This window comes from Podarcis vaucheri (assembly GCF_965113315.1).
Source record: "Podarcis vaucheri genome assembly, chromosome: 7".
NCBI classification, from domain to species: Eukaryota; Metazoa; Chordata; class Lepidosauria; order Squamata; family Lacertidae; genus Podarcis; species Podarcis vaucheri.
In genome coordinates, this window is record NC_138765.1 from 54,595,479 (window position 1) to 54,613,219 (window position 17,741).

The following is a 17,741-nucleotide window of genomic DNA, read 5'->3' on the forward strand; positions in this document are numbered from 1 at the left end:
AACTATTCAGTATACAAACTCCGCAAAACTGGAAGTAGGTGTTCCGGTTAGCGAACTTTACCTTGGTCTACGAATGGAATCCAAACAGTGGAAGGGCACTGGTGGCGGGAGGCCTCATTAGGGAAAGCGCGCCTCAGTTTAATAATGGCCTTCCAGAACGGATTAAGTTCGTAAACCGAGGTACCACTTTACAAGGTCAGACTATTTCTTCATCTGACCCAGCACCTACCTATTGGAAGCCATTTCCAAGGGTCTCAGGCTGACAGAAGTCTTTCCCCCATCACCTGCTGCCTGATTCTTTTAACTCAGAGGTGGGAACATTTTTTCAGCCCAACCTTTTCTCATTTCCTTCTGAGTGACCTTCTTGGGGTAGGAAGTGGGGCACATGGTGTGCGGAGCCGGAGGCAAAAATGGCCAGACTGACAAATTTACATTTTTACCTTTGTCCAGTAGGCTAGCTTCTACACCCCCTCCTTTCTATTCTCCATCCTGATGAGCAAGGTGCATTATCAGAGTTCAAGGACCCATTCCAGTCAGGCAAACACAGTTGTGGGGGGGGAGGAGAAGGAGGAGGAGGAGGAGCAGGAGCCAGTGAGGGGCCTAGTCTTGGGAGGGAGGGTGGGTGTGGTCTGGCGAGAGTTCAGAGGGCCAGATAGAGAGGTCTGAAGGGGTGTATTTGGCTCACAGACCTCAGGCTCACACCCCTATTTTTTAGCTGGAGATGGGAGGGATGGAACCTGGGAACTTCTGTAAGCAAAGAGCAGATGGTCCCTTTGAGCTATGATCCCACTCTATAACCAACATACCTTCATTTCTGAACCAGCACTAATCTAGGTCCAGTGTCAGAATCTGTTCCAGGAATCAGGCCTACAATGGTTAAAGTGATATGCAATAAAAGCCGAGAGTGCTTTTGAGCATGTTCAGAGTGACTTAGGAGGACCCACAACATCTGAAACCAACAGTAGTAGTAGTAGTAGTAGTAGTAGTAGTAATAATAATATATATATATAATTTTAAATTTATATACTGCCTCTCTAACTGGCTTTTCCCAGCAACTCTGGGTGGCTTACAACATACATAAAAACACAATAAAACACTGAACATTAAAAAACAAATATCCTATACAAGCAACAAGCCAACCAATAAATAAATAAAAATCAACAACAACAAAATAATAATAATAAGAACAAACAGTTTACAGTTATACCCAAATTAAAATAACCAGCAACCCCAACTAAACATTTAACCAACACCAACCTGACTAAAACAAAACAGAAGAACCTAAATTAGAACCGTTTAAAACATTTTAGCTAGTTGCCCCAACCCAAGAGTTGTTCCAGCAATGTCCCAGTGGCCTCCCAGAAGCCTCTTTTAGCTGTTCAAGGTGAGTCTGGGCCCTGTCCCCTAGGCCAGGTGGAAATGGGCCTTGCAGCAGGGAGCAAGGCTTTCTTCCATCATTCACAGCAGCAGCAATGTCCCTCTGGCCTCCCAGGAGCAGCAGCAAAGGCTTCTAGTTTGGCAGGGGTGACCCAAAATTCAACCCTGGATCTGTTTTACCTTTCAGTTTAGTAGATTTTTATAAATACAGTCACAAAACAGATAGAAGGTAAAGCCGCAGACAAATGGAAAACAATTCAGCCAGAATTAAATCCAAAAGCCTGTTAGAAAAAAGATGTCTTTGCCACCCACCAAAGGAGATAAGAGAGATGGATCCAAATAGGTCTCCTGAGGGAGGCCATTCTGAAATGAAGGCCCCCCCACAACCAAGAAGGCCCTGTCTCTTGTGTGTGCACCCTCATACCAGTGTCTGCAGAAGGACGCACACCAGGGCCTCTCGTATTGATCTGAGCACATGGTTTGTAGGTTTTATTTTTGCGGAGAGAATTGGTGTGCTCAAAGAAGCTTCACCAGGGACCTGCACAAGGGGAGAGCGTGCCACTGCCACTCAGAAACCAGCAGCGCAGGCAGATGCAGCCAGTGGATGCCCCATTGTCTGTGTTGTAAATTGGGAGGCAGCAGCTCCCAGGAGCTCAGAGGCAGCTCAAAGCGTCTGGGCTAACAAGCGCGTTGAGTGCTGTGCCTCCCACTGCCACTGCTGCAATTACAGCAGGGAGGATGGCAAGTCGTGTGCACCAATAAAGCCAGCCACAGCATGAGCAGAACGGCTTGGCGGCTTTACCAACAAAAAGATGAGCTGGGGGCTGAGGAGGAGCAGGCTCGCTCCTCTTTGCCGGCAGACCTGTATGCCAAGAAGCTTTTGAAAATGTTTGCACAGGTGTCAGCTTCTTACTGTACCGGCAGGGTGGGGGGACAAAAGGATGGGAAATTATCTCCTTTAATTCAGAGGAGGAACACAGACTCAGAAAAGGGACTCATGCTGTTAGGAACTGGACTCCCTCTTTTAAGAACAGAATCAAGAGAGTTGACACCTGGCGAGTTTTATCTCTGTTGCCCGGCTGTTCTCTCTCTCTCTCTCTCTCTCTCTCTCTCTCTCTCTCTCTCCCCCCCCCCCCCATGAGCAGGTACTAAATTTGCATGTGTTCTTAAAATGAATTTGTGTGTGCAGATGAGCAACTGCTGGTTGGTTGGTTTCCCACCTCCTATCCTGTGGGGAAAGTGGCAAAACTGTATGACCAATTTATTGTACACACTTGGCACTAAGGTAATGCAAATTCCAATACACAAATTCCCATATGAAGTATATTATGCAAATTTCATATACTGGGGCTGTGCCTCTGCTTGCTCCAGTTGCCTAACCCTCCCCTCTCACTCCCCCACCCCCTTACTTCCCTCATCCCACTTACTTCCCCCATGGTAACTCCTTAGACCTTCCCCATTCCACCTCATGCCACCAGTGTAGATCCTCAGGCCACTGCTTCTGGACATCTTCCTCTTCCTCCTACTCCTCTTTCCACCACCCAGACTGACTCTGTATGCTAATCAGCAGCAGCATCCCTGAATTCCCAGGCTGGCTGGTGCTTATGGGTGCCTTCCTCTCCACTGTGCTGCTCCTCCCAATGCCTGGGCCAACTCCTCATGTTATTCAGTGGTGGCAGCCGCATATCACCAGGCTGGTGAGGAGGAGGGAGGCTGGCCTGTTCTGGTTGTCCATCTACTCTCATCATGCTGTAGTTCACAGTGACATATGTCAGGTGAACTACTTTGTGAAGATGGACAATATCTATATTTCATTATTTATTCTGAGAATAAGTAATTTGGAAATAATCAGTATTGTTACACTAGGGGGTTGGGACTGGAGCAGTGATGGGAAATGGCAGGAAGGAAAGGTAGGAATGATTCTTTACTTGAATCTCTGTAGCCCTGGCTTTAAGCCCCACAACAAATGTCTCTCATCATTTCTGCTGCTTGATAGATAATAGTCTGTGGGCTTTTTTTAATAAAAAAAATAAAAATCAGTTACAGTGCTTCAATTGTTGCCTGCGGGGGGCGTGTCACAAGGGGATTACTTTTTTGTCCTGCATAGGCTCTTGGTGCTTCTTCTCATGTTTTTTGGGAGTGGGGAGGTACAGGAACATAACCAAGGCACATAGACATAGAAAGTGGCCTTCGACTGAGTCAGCATTGTCTAAACTGAATGGCAGCAGCTTTCCTGAATTTCAGACAGGGGTTTGTCTCCCAGCCCTTCTGGGAATTGAGATGCTGGGAATTGAACTCCCCCTCCTGGATCTGGCCTGTGACCCCCAAGGATTTTTGCCTTCCACTGCTGCAGTGTGCAGCTTGGCTCACTTGCAGCTCATGCACAGCTCGCCAGTTTGTGGCACCTTTGTGGTTGGAGTTGAATAGGGTTGCAACTGCCATTCAGACCACAAGAGGGCTCCAAACCACACCAGCTTGGGAGCCTGCCAGGTTTGTAGGCTCTCTGGGAGAGCCGAGAACTGTCATCACATTCCCTTCCTGTTACACTTTACGTGGTCTCTTTCTTCACCCTATTTTCCTCTCTCAGATCAGAAGATGCCACTTTCCCCCTGTGCATATCACTTGCTCATCACACATTATCCATGCAGCAGAATGAGTTGGGCGGCAGAGTCCTGGAATTGTATAAAGGACTGCTCCAATTCAGATGGAGGTATCATATTTTTTAATACTTCCCCATGTAATCAAACCAAACAAACCTCCTTACAAATAGAAATCTAGAACATGGGGATCAGGTTGAGTTAGAATCTTTCTCCTTGATATGCTAATTGTTTACCTACAGGAAAAGTTTTTTTTTAAGCAGCAAATAATTATAAAGTGATACCCTCTCCACACATATCTGCAGTCTGAGGTTGTATTGTCCTTACTACCACCTCATTTTGCAGCAGGTATCCCAGGCCATGATCCAAATATGAATCAGACCATTGGGCCATCAGAGCTGTTGTGTATATGATTGGGAGATCCTTCCTAAGCACTACTGTTTCCTTAGCATTCTTTTCTCACTAGAAAGCTAGCCTGGCTATTCCAGGAATTTGAATTTTAACACTTGCTGAATATAGGGATTAGAAGGGTCTTGGCATGCAGCCAACTCCCCCCGAAACTCATAACAGTATATTTTGTAAAGTTGTTTGCAAATTTTGCATGGTGGTTCCTGAGATCAATGAGGTTGTTTTTGTCTGTGTTTGGAGACAGATGACATTTTGTATCAACATGGTGGACCGGACCTTTCAAAATCCGCACTGATTTTAACCACTGATTTCAAAGCTGCACTGATTTTTTGGCTTCTTAGATTTCTCAGGCAACCGTGGGCATGAGGCTGCTAGTACTTTCTAGGGGTCAATCTTGTGTTGCACCCTGTTTTCAGAAGTGGCTAGCCAGATACCTCAGGGAAGCTCAGATGCCAAGGCATGGAGGTAACAAAGGAAGATAGAAAGCTGCCCTACAGCAAGTCAGAACATTGGTCTACCTCTTTCACTGACTGGAAAAGGCCTTCCAGGGACATTTTTCATGAAATGTATGTGCTCTACCAGTGAGCTACAGCTCTTCCATGTGAGGTGAGCTATCAGGCAAAAGATGCCATGTAGCCATCATGAACTAGTTGCCATTGATATAAGCTATCCTCTTCCCTCAGTCTGTCTAGTCCCCTAAAATAGAGGCCCTGTGCACTCCACTTACTGTGGTAGTGAGCTCCACAATAAATTAATTTGGCTTTAAAAAGCCCTCTGTGATGCCACAGAGCATGAATACATGTTGCCAACCAGCAAATGGGTATTCAGGGGTACACCGCCTCTGGACTGAGAGGCCTTACTTAGTTAACAGCTGCTGATATTCCAGAGCTCTTCCACCCTAGTTAAATTCTTCTTCTTCTTATTATTATTTTAGAAGAGCCGGGACCTTTCAGCTCTCTAGTTCTCCTCTCTGCAACCTGGAAGCAGCATCCTGCTTCCCACAGGATCCACCATGTGCTTTTGGGAAGTGAAGATGTGTGGGCATTTGCCCTCTTCTGCTCTTGTCCCCAGTAGTTGGGATCCAGAAGCAGGGCATCTCTGATCCTGGAAGTTGCCTATAGGCAGCAGGACCAATAGCAACTGATAGCCTCAGTTTCCATGAATTTGTCTAATCTTTTAAAGTCTTTTAAGCCTTCAGCCATCCTCATATCTGGAGGCAGCAAATGCCATCAATTAATTATGCTTTAAGTCTGTCTCGAGCTGTGTAATTTAATTGAAGAACCCCCTCCATAAACCCCAAAAGCAGCCACCCGTGTTGCGCTCCTGATGTTCACTGATGAAACTGCATTGGGGGTGGGCTGGAATGGAGAGGGTAGCAGTCAGCCTATAGGATCTGAACCACATGCCCTTCCCAATGATGGTGTTTGGGGCTGAAATGCATCAGCAGACGTTGAGCTTAGCAATGAATCCCTGCTTGGAGGAGCATGGTTTATTTACCATTGGATGCAATCACACAGAGACTCAGTTCAGGAAAACACAAAAGCTAAGTTTATTAAAGGAAATGCATGCTTGATAGAAAAGCTTCTTGTGGAGATGAAAGGAATTATGTCTTCCCTTTGCTCTCAGCAGGAGAGAGACACAAATATGTTTCTTTACCCAAGGTAAAGGTAAAGAACTGGGAGGATGCAGGAAGTGAGGTCAGCAGCCCTGAGAGCATTGGTCTTGCATCTGAGAAAAGGTGACCATGGGTTAGGTCAGAAAGACAGTCTAGGAACGACAGAGGCTCTCCTTTCTCCCTATGTGACTACACAATCCTTCAATACAAGCCAGAGTTGCATTCCAGCACTTCCAGTGACCAATCTGGCCCAAGCATGGCATTGCCCACACAGTAGAGAGATTTCAAATGTTCCATCATGCCAAGCGTCAAGAACAGGAATTGCCTGTGCTTTGATCTGGAGTTGTTGGGCTTCTGGGTGGGCACCTTCTCACTTGCTCACTGTACTGTATAGCCTCCCCTGGTTGCAACCTTTGACTGTGATGACGACCTACTTGTTTCTCTTCACCTTTGGGCTGCTGTGCCCAAAATCAATTTTGATTTTTACACTGTCTTCCTTAATCTGCGTGCGCGTGCGCGCACACACACACACACACACACGTAATGTTGTAATTTATGTCCATCCAAGCTATTCCTCTAGTGTTTAAAAGTGCAAGCTTCTCCTTCCCTCCCTTCATCCCTCTGACTCTCTCTGCAAATAATTAAATAACATGTAATATCTTTAGTCACCCTGGAGTGAAGCTGACATTTTCCCCTGTAGGACCCCCTGGCAGGGACAGGGAGATGTTAATAGGTCAGCCAACTCTCAAGTAACACACTGCCAGTGTCAGGACTCTCTCGCTGTAGCAACCAGGCAGGCTGACAGCTCAATCTTTCCATGTTAATAGCAGCATCAGATTCATTCGCTGAAGAATCTTTTGTCTCTCTTGTTTTTTTAACTCATGGGCCAGGGAGGGAATACATCTGCCATCTGCTGACCTGAGCTGCGTCTGTGCTTTCCCAAGGAAGTGACGTTGCTGGGTCCTCAGTGTCCAGTCGCCTTCTGGAGTTCTCTAACACTGGCAAGACCTCATGTGCTCCTGAAGCTGCTTTTAGTATGAAAGGGGAGGGGAAACCATTCCACAAAACTCTCAAGGATGTGTTTCTGCACCCTAATTATAGCTGCCCCCTGAGTATGTTCATGGCACGTGTGCAGGGTTTTTTATTGGCTCCCCCTGCCCCGAAGCATTGGTCCAACTTTGGTACTGTCTTGTGTACTGGTAGAAGAACAAGACACCCCTGCTTCCACCTCCACCCCCCACTCTGTCAAGGCGCACACACAGGCACACACACACTGCAAAAGTGCCAAGGGGTACCAGATAACAAGTTAGCGCCCAAATCACTCGGCTGCACTCTAATTGGTTGTGAGACTTTGAGGACATGGTCAGGCCGAGGAGGCACTCTCCTTCCAGGAAGGGGATGGAGAGATGCTTTATCTGGCTGGACAGATCCCTCTTAATTGAGCAGATATTTCACATTTGCAAACAGATGGCTCCTTTGCATCAATTATTTCTTATCTGTGTAACAGGGATGATTTTCTGACAGATAGCAAAGGGGAGGGGGGAGAATGAGGAGAGTGAAAACACAAAACACAACAGCCTTCCTTCATTCCTCCTCCCTCAGCACAGTATTGCCTTTGTGTCCTCTAATGTCTAAAAGTGGAGTCTGTACACCATTGTAGAGGGGCAGGGGTAGATTTATCCAGTGGGTTCCTGTAAGTTTTTTAAGCAACTCTCTTTGGTAGAGGGGGGGGGGGTCTTTTGCAGTCTTCAGTCAATGATACTAGGATCCAGCATCATTCCTGGAATGAGTTTTGGAGGCTCTTCACTTAGGGACAAAGGGTGTGTTGTACAGTTCAATATTTAGCTACAATGGGCAGTGTACTCTTTCAGAAGCAGATCATACTCTGGGTTCTATCCAACTAACGTCTACTCAGAGTAGACTCATTGGATTGTATCCAAGGTTTTTCACACTCAGCGTAGACCCATTGAAGTGGATGGACATGACTAATTTAGTTTCATCAATTTAAGTGTGTCTACTTTGAGTAGAACTTACATTGGATAAAACCCTCAGTTCCTTCTTCCTTTTCTCATGAGATGTTTTCCATATTGCTAACCATATTTGTTGTACTGTAAAAGGTAAGTGTTTGCTATGTTCCAAACTTGTTCCAATTTGAATGTACTTTTCTTAACATGTGGGCCAAATGAGGTCTGACTAGTGCCCCACTGGGGGCTATCAAAGAAAGTTCAGTTGTATGCAAAAATATGGTGAGGCTTTGTAAAAGCTTATCGCAGGAATCGTCATACTCAAAGCATCTTTGGCAATATCTGTCCAACTTTATTGTAAAACTTTGGGGCAGCATCAGTATGTACTCACTCTGTCCTAACCTCAGTGTTGATGTCTTATCTACTTCACAGGGTAGGGGTTGCATCACCTCTGCCCTGTATGCCACCTGGCACATTGTTGATGCTAAAAAAGTATTAAACTTTTGTCAACTTTAGCTCAAATGAAGGGGAGGGACAATATCTCAGTGGCTCGTGTGCAGAAGGATTAGGGGTCATACCCTTGCACCTCCACTTAGCATAGGAACATAGGAAGCTGCTTTATACTGAAACAGATCACTGGTTCATCTAGCTCAGTGTTGCCTACACTGACTGGCAGTGGCTTTCCAGGGTTCCAGTCTTTCCCAAACCTACCCAGTGGTGCCCAGGATTGAACTTGGGACCTTCTGCATGCAAAACAAGTGCTCTACTGCTGTGCTATAGTCCATAGCTGTCAACATTTCCTTTTTTAAGGGTAATTCCCTTATTTCGAATAGGATTCCTCGCAAGAAAAGGGAAAAGTTGACAGCTATTCGATAGTCCCTCCCCAAAGAATAGATCAGGGAGGGGTGATGAGAAAGAGCCTTCTGTGCCTGAGATTCTGAAGAGCTCATAGTTAGGTAGATCATATTAAAATAGACCAGAGGTAGCCAGCGAGGTACTCTCCAGAGATTGTTGGACTCTAACTTACATCAGCCCCAGCACCACAACCAGAATATCTGACGCCAAGCGGGTGACCTTCTGCAGGTGACAGCCAGGCAAGAACCAGCAATAGCAACTGGCAGTCAGAGGAACTGCTTTCTTTCCTTTTGCTCATGCCTGCCTTCCTCTTGCATTACTTTTCATCAAACACTGCCTTCCCCAGGGTATCCGCTGGCCTACCCTGTTGTATGCAGCCAGAAAACATGATGTCTTCAGATCACAAGCAATTACTGAGTCGGCACTGCATCAAATGCAGCTTAAGCAGGGAGCACTCCTGGGCCACACACCCTTATTTGTACGACTTGATGGCAGAGGAACTGAATGCATTCAAGAGCATTTTTCTGTTTTTCTCAGAAGCCCAGGGAAAATACTAGGAGGGAAATCCTGAACCTGGGGCTTGCTGGAACAAGTCTGATTAGCTGAGGTGCAAAAATCCACCCTCTGTTTTCCAGCATTCTGGCTTGAGGCAGGAGCAGCAGTGCCCTTGCTCTCTCTACATCCTAGTAAACCGATTGGCAGCCTTCCCAGATAAGGGCACTAGTTAAAAGCCGGTGTGGATTCTTGTCTTGAAGTGAGGCTGAAGCTATGACGGCTGTGCTTTGCCCAGTCTTTTCCAGCAAGGCAGCTGCTGCAGGGACACAGGAAGCTGCATCTGAAGCCCTGCTGGGGGGCGGGCAGGGGACGTGGCAACTCTGCATCCTTCCCCCCAACCCCATGAACAAACAAAGCAGTGCATGCAAAAAGCTAGAAGTTTAAAATGTGATCCATTTATTGGGGTGGTTAAATGAACCCCCTGATTTAGCAGTTAAGAACTGTGGACCTTGCTTCACACTGGCCTCTATTGATACAAGTCCTGTGTCTTCAGTTCATAACAATTACACTGCCCTGTTTGGCTCTGTTGCTATTACTGCTTTCCTAGGGCACTTTTCTGCTGGGGCTCTTCTTCTTTGCTATGTCCAAAATGCCTAAGGGCTGCCCACTAGGCCTGTGGGAGACATGGGAGACTTCATGTTTAATTAATCCATGATCAGAGCCTAATATACGTTTAATTGCTTGCTGATTACATATCGCTGAGTGCTGCATCCATTAGCAGGCCAGCAGTGCTAATAAGTAATCATCATTCCCAGTACTTCAGTCCCTCTCCATCCAGAGTGTTCCAAGCTCCTCCTCCTTAATTAACCCCCTCCCCTATGGCAGCTCCCCACTGAGTGTTCATTTAGCATAGGAGAGCCATGCTGCTGTTCTAGAGGGGGCGGGTGGTGTTCCAGCAATAGAATAAATTGTTGCTATGAGAAGAAGGAAAGGAGAATGAGACACGCTGGGGGCCAGTTGGTTGGCTGTGTCCCATCGCTGAGGGACAATTTGTAAACATGTAAAAAGGGCTCTGCTTCATGGAGAACACCCATCTAGCCCAGAATCCTTGTTTCCCAAAGTGGCCAGTCACATGCCTTTGGGAAACCCATAAGCAGGGCTACTCCTGCTGTTGCTCCCCCTCCCCCAGCTAGCATTCAATGGAATTCTGCCTCCAACTATGGAGCAGAGCCACAGAGGTTAAAGCAATAACCAAAAGACACCCAATAAACCAGTCCCCTCTCCCTGTTAGACCCTAGCCATTCTGACAGACCTCACTGATGTATCTGACCCCCACTGTTAAAAACTATTTAACCCAGTTGTCATCACCAGATGTTGTGGCAGGGAGCTCCAGGGTTGCTTGCAGACATCCTCTTTAGGGGTAGAGCTTTTCAGCTTACACAAGTCTGCACTTAGCAAAGAGTTTCTCTTCCCTAGCCTTTAGCAGCACCAAGCTACTCACATAAGTGTTTATAAAAATGTATCATATTAGGTATAATTGCCTTTAGGTCAAGGACTCCTGGATGGTTAAGTTCAGTTAAAGACGACTATGGGGTTGCGCCGCTCATCTTGCTTTCAGGCCGAGGGAGTTGGTGTTTGTCCACGGAAAGCTTTCCGGGTCATGTGGCCACCATGACTAAACCGCTTCTGGCACAACAGAACACCGTGACAGAAACCAGAGCGCACGGAAACGCCGTTTACCTTCCTGTCGCAGCGGTACCTATTTATCTACTTGCACTGGCATGCTTTCAAACTGCTAGGTTGGCAGAAGCTGGGACAGAGCAATAGCAGCTCACTCTGTCACAGGAATTCGAACCACTGACCTTCGGATCAGCAAGCCCAAGAGGCTCAGTGGTTTAGACCGCAGCGCCACCCACGTCCTAATTGCCTTTATGATGAGTGGGCTGTGTGAGAGGGACGGCTTGTAATTGTAGAGGACTAGGTAGGCAGGTGCTCTGGTCCATGGGGTCACAAAGAGTTGGACACGACTAAACGTCTAAACAGCAACAACAAAAAGGTAGAACATATCTCTGTGCCCACAGATATTTGCACATGTCTGTCTGTGGAGCTCAGGCAAAATCTGCTGGAGGGCAGATTTTGCTTTTTCTGCAATAGTATCCTCCCAGGGCAGTATTTCAGTTTCTCCATAAGATGAATGGGAACCACATGGAGAAAGTGAATCTTTCTATGTTTCAGGGACACCATTAGGGGGCTGACTATATCCTTGTTTCCTGTTCCTGGTGACCTTAGCCATTGAGAATGAAGCGTGCAGCTTCATTGGCATAACCCCAATCTTCACGTGCATAACCACATCCCTTCAACTATTTGTTGTATCCAGTTCACAGATTCATACAAAGCAAAATAGCTGTACCACTGCTGGGGATGTGGGGGGGGGGTGTCACATTTTTAGAGCTCTGCTGTGTTTATCTCCCCTTGCAAATAGACCAACATAGCTAGGAAAGGACATAGTTGGAAGAGAGCCAGTGTGGTGTAGTGGTTCGGAGTGGTGGACTCGTAATCTGGTGAACTGGGTTCGTGTCCCCGCTCCTCCACATGCAGCTGCTGGGTGACCTTGGGCTAGTCACACTCCTCTGAAGTCTCGCAGCCCCACTTACCTCACAGAGTGTTTGTTGTGGGGGGGGGGAAGGGAAAGGAGATTTTGAGCCGCTTTGAGACTCCTTAGGGTAGTGATAAAGCGGGATATCAAATCCAAACTCTTCTTCTTCATCATCTACCTCTCACATGTGCAGCTTTTCCCATATGAATATTTTGGTCTTTTTCTCTTAACAATTCAAAGACAGCATTCCTCACCTGTAGTTAGAAGTAAAACCGTCCATCCTAACACTTTGGGACTCATCCGCTCATATGATGGTTAGGAGAGATGATAGAATGTAAGTATGTGTACGCATACATACATACATACATATATATTATTATATATTTGTTTTTATTTATTGTACCATCTTTCAGGTGTGTGTGTGTGTGTGTGTGTGTGTGTGTGTGAAATATGTAAAGGGAAATAGACAGTTTCTATGAGGCATTCAGAAACCTCTTTATGTTTTCTTAGTTCCTCTCTTATCCTAAGAAATGACTTGCCACACAGAGATGTAGGAAGTTTTTGTGTTTAAGCTGGGATTTGAGCTGCATTTCTCCAACATCTGCACCTAAGATTGCCAGGCCCTCACATGTTTCAAAGCAGGTCATATTCCCCTTACATTAAACCTTTGGAACATGTTGTACTGAAAAGTGTGCAGTGTGAGTGTGTGTGTGCCCACCTTTTAAAATAGCTTGACTTGGTAGCAACAAGCATGCCACCCACTTTGAACCAGATAACTCATAGCCTGGATCTGTATTAACTCCCTAATTACATATTTACACACCTGATGTATGTTACGTCGCAAGCATGCATCCACTCCCCTCATGACTTGTGTAATCTTTCCATTGGGATACCACACTTGTTTTTCTGCAAAGCTAAAAGGTCCTCCACTACAGTTTAGCGTTCAGTAAGGGGAAGGGGGCTGTTATGTCTTTTGAATGTTCAGTTTCCCTTCACTTCTAGCTAAACACTGGCCAACCTACAATTGACTCATTTCCTTAACAGTTGAAATCTCTCCAAATACTTACCTTAAATAACCTTCCCACACCTCTCTAGCAAGCAAAAACATATATCACTATTTTAAAGGAGCCAAGAAGCCAAAATGGAAGTATGTTAGTTCATCCAGGGTAGGGCAGAGTAAATTCTACACCAATAATAGTTTAATTCTATGACCTATATATAGAAGGTGTGCTAATCTGCATAGGTATGCTTATTTTGCCTAAATCGTTGTTTCTACTCATTAAGGAGATGAGCAAAGAGTTGGATAGGTGGTAGCCCATGTTAGAGAAGACACAATGAAATTAAGGTACATGGCTAATTTAGGCCTTATAATTTCAGTGGGTCTACTCTGTGAATAACGTAATAGGATACAGCCTTCCTTATGACTTCTGAGGCTTTACTAGACACTGCCCCCACACTTTCAAATGTATCTTCACTTTCCTGTCCTCAGGGCAAGACATATGGTGTGTGTTTTACTTTTTTTTAAATAAAAGTTGATGAAATTCTGATGAAGTTGAATGCTTATATTTAGGGGTGTGGGCAGCTGAGGGACTGATTAGTGGTGGCCTTGTGTAGGTTCCAGACAGAGTTGGGATCATGTTTAACTAACATTTACTCTATATGTGAAAACTTTCCAGAAAGGAAAGTGGTCAAGATCTCAGTCCCAAATTGGAGTATTTTAACACAGGGGTGGGGAACCTTTGGTTATCCAGATGACATATGAATGCCATCAGGTGATTGACAGGTGGGCAGCCCCCACCCAGCTGTCAAGCCTGGCCTGCAGAGGTGGGGCAGATCCAGTTTCCTACACTTGATCTAGCTGATCATTGTTGGAGACAAAGCATTGGGCAAGGTGGAACTGTTGGTTTGGTCCATCAAGTGCAGCTTCTTGCACCACAACAGGTCACCTGGAGCGCTTGCCATTCCTGAAGCTTTCCTTGCATCAATCATTTCCCACAGGCATCTGGATGGCCACAGTGAGAACAGGATGTTCAGCTAGATGGGCCATTGGCCAGATCTAGCAGGCTCTTACATTCTTACAAAACTGTGACAAAGAGCATGGTCTGAAGGCATACAACCCACTAACCTTGCTGAAACTAAGCTGGCCCAGGTCTGGTTGGTGCCTGGATTGGAGGTTGCTTAGGAATCCTATGTATGCCTCCTTTAGCCCCATCAGCAAACAAAGGTAGGATATCAGTGACTAAACACTGCCACTTGCTTTCCAATTAAACTTGGGGCTGTGGCATTTTTCTTCCTCTTTTAAGGATAACCAGTCTCTAGGAATGATTTGTACAAGAGACAAGCAGACTAGATCTTCTTTAACAAGCCCTGGGGAACTAAAGCATCACCTGGGTCCTTCTTGAGCTCTCCTCCTCAGTTCCAGGATGAGGGTGACTTGTGTCCCAAGCCGCTGGTCATGCCCAGGCAGCTGTGTGGAACACTGCCAGTTGGGAGTCAGTAAGTGCTGCCACTCAAAAGGCTTGTGGGATTTGCTGAGCGCCAGTGGTTGGTGTGGGGCATTACCATATGGTCCCCATAAATTAAACCGTTCCAGGAAACAAATGGTAGATTTATACGCCTTTGCTTGTATGTGTGCCTCATTGAACCTAAGAGGTTTGCGACGGAGCTTGCACGCGCCATTCATCTTATTTAGCTGCCCTGGTTTTAGAGGACTAATCCTTAAAAAAAATTGGATCAACATTAAAAAAAAAAATCCTTTCTACATGTCAACCCGAGGCCTGTACGCTCATAAATCAGCACGGGGAGGGGGGAGGCAATAGCAGCATGGAAGAAGGGGGAGTTTACACCCTTTGGGGGACTTCAGACTGTCACGATTTTTCAGGAGGGATTCAGACACATGCTGTAACTTGAAGTTTGCACATTTTAAGTGGTTTAAAGTGCTGTTTCCCAACAAATTTATTTACATCCCACCTTCCCCCCCCCCCGGGAGCTCAAGGTTGCATACCTGTTTAATCCCCACAACAACCCTATTAGGTAGGATAGGCTGAGAGGGAGTAACTGGCTTATGGTCATCCAGTGAGCTTCATGGCTGAGTAGGGATTTGAACCCTAGTCTCTCCCAGGCCCTAGTCCAACACTCTATCTCATATACCTCACAGGCACACGCGCACACACACACACACACACACACATATATACATATACACACACACAGTCATACCTCGGGTTACAGACGCTTCAGGTTGCGCATTTTCAGGTTAAGGACGCGCTGAAACCTGGAAGTACCGGAACGGGTTACTTCCGGGTAGAGATCATGTTCGCAACTCGAGCATCCACTGTGTATCACACATACACACAGCCTTTTTGCAGTTAGTCAATTGACAGGGAAATGCTTTGAAAGGTGTGGGATGAATGAATGATTAAGATGAAGATGAATTAGCACCATGCAAGCAACTTTGGAAGAATGCTGATTGTCATATAACCACCCTGTAAACAAATCAGAACAAATGCTCATTAAAAACCAGACACAGTCTAACCACCACATAAGCTTTGTGCAAGCAAATAAGAATAAATTCTAAATAAACAGGTCATCTGGAGGTGCCCTTTATTTGTGTGGCTCACATTTCAGGGGCGTATCCCCTGTCCACCCGTCTTGGGTTTCAGATCCTCTGTCCTCTACATGAAAGGCTCATTTGTACATTTGTGGGGGTGTTCTCTCTACTATGCTGTTGTGGTTGGAGCAGTTAATTTTAGAATGTGAGGTGTTGGAACTTAAGAGGGTTTTTTTTGGGGGGTACACCCTCTGCTGGACGTCAGAGCACTATGTACTCATAATGACAATAATGATGATGATACTAAAAATAAAAATTTACAGAAGAACTCTGTTGGATAAAGCTAGAGGCCCATGTAGTCTAGTATTCTTTTTCTCAAAGTGGCTAACTTGTGGAAAGCCTGAAATCAGGACTTTCGCACAGCAGTACACATCCTTTTTAAAATTAGTAATATCTAGATTCTGCACCTACAAAAAAGCATGAAAAACATGAAAGAAACAAATTTACACTGGGCGCAAGTTGTGCTAATTAAGTACATGTGCACAATGTACTGTATCTGTTTTGTGTTATTTATTTTCTGCAGTGTTTATTAAGAATTTCTGAATACTATATGTAGTAAATTAATCTGTATAATTTAATGTGCTTCAGACAGATATGAGGCAATGGTAAGGGCAAACTTTGAAGCCTTTCTTTGCAAACATAAAGGCTAGAAAGCTGAAAATGTTACACAGTTGATTTTTTTGCCCAGAACAGTGGTACCTCGGGATAAGTACTTAATTCCTTCTGGAGGTCTGTTCTTAACGTGAAACTGTTCTTAACCTGAGATACCACTTTAGCTAATGGGACCTCCCGCTGCGCCGCCGGAGCACGATTTATGTTCGTATCCTGAAGCAAAGTTCTTAACCTGAAGCACTATTTCTGGGTTAGCGGAGTCTGTAACCTGAAGTGTATGTAACCTGAAGCGTATGTAACCTGAGGTACCACGGTACAGTGGTACCTCTAGTTATGAACTTAATTTGTTCTGGAAGTCCATTCTTAACCTGAAACTGTTCTCAACTAGAGGCGTGCTTTCACTAATGGGGCCTCTTGCTGCCACTGCGCCACCGGCACACAATTTCTGTTCTCATCCTGGGGCAAAGTTCTCAACTCGAAGTAACTGTTCCAGGTTAGCAGAGTTTGTAGCCTGAAGCGTTTGTAACTCGAGGTACTACTGTACCACATGATTCATGCTTGTGCAGAATTGTAGCACACACAGAGCCAATCTTATTGGGTGTGAGGGGGGGCGGAAGTAAAAGGATGTCACTATTTAGACTCAAGCTGACTTTGAAGGAAGGTGGAACAAGGACTGGCTGGAGCAGGTTGCACCTCTTTGTTGCTCTCACTTCAGCCTGGGCTGCAACACCCGCTTTCTTCCATCTGCAAAGCCACACAGGACAGGACTGGGTTGTTTTGCTGACAAGTTGGCTGTGCCCCAAGACCATACTGGCTTCAGACAGTCTAAAGTGGAGTGAGAGTCACAGGACAGGTTGTGCACCTTCAGACATCACTAATCCAGCTTTATTAGTAAACCAACCATAATAATATATTCAGTCAAGAACAGTGCTGTACAGAAGAATTCCACACTGAGAACCAGTTCACATTATTTTTGCTCAGGCCACTCAGACTTTGCCTCTTCCCATTCCAAGCTCAAATGTTGCTTTTGTGTCAAGCAGCCCATTTTTACTATCCCATCACTAGCACAGATTGCAAATTTTGCATGCAGCTGTGCTACCTTATTGTAAAGAAGGTGTTCATAGGCAAGCAGAGAAGCAAGCTCATTTTGCAATGAGCTGCTCAGAGAACAGTCTCACTGTTTACTGCTTTGGGGTGCTTAGGTTGCTGCTGATGCAGTGCAAATGTTTTGTGCTACAGACAGTACCTCACAATTGGTTGTGCATAAGTTAGTCTGATGGGTTTGGCAGATGCAGATACTGCCTAAGAACATGCAATGTCTTGCACATTTTTAGCTTGTTGGTTAAGATATGTGCTTTGGTTCCTACCCTTTTCCTCAGATCATTCCCTCCCAAGCATTCATCATTTAGCTGAGTCTTCCCCAACCTAGTGCCCTTCACATGTTTTCAGTTCCAACTGGCACCAGACCATTCATTATCCTACTCTTAATCTCAGGGTTGTGGGTTCAAGTCCCACATTGGGTAAAAGATTCCTGCATTGCAGGGGGTTGGACTATATGACCCTTGTGGTCCCTTCCAACTCTACAATTCTATGATTCTGTTCTGTTATCCAT

At 45.6% G+C, this 17,741-nt stretch overlaps 1 protein-coding gene across 3 annotated transcripts in view; it reads left to right on the plus strand.

Annotated features, from left to right (window-relative positions):
* GSE1 (Gse1 coiled-coil protein) overlaps positions 1-17,741 on the plus strand; it is a 427,626-nt gene that overhangs the window by 148,760 nt on the left and 261,125 nt on the right. The gene's annotated exons all lie outside the window — the stretch shown is intronic.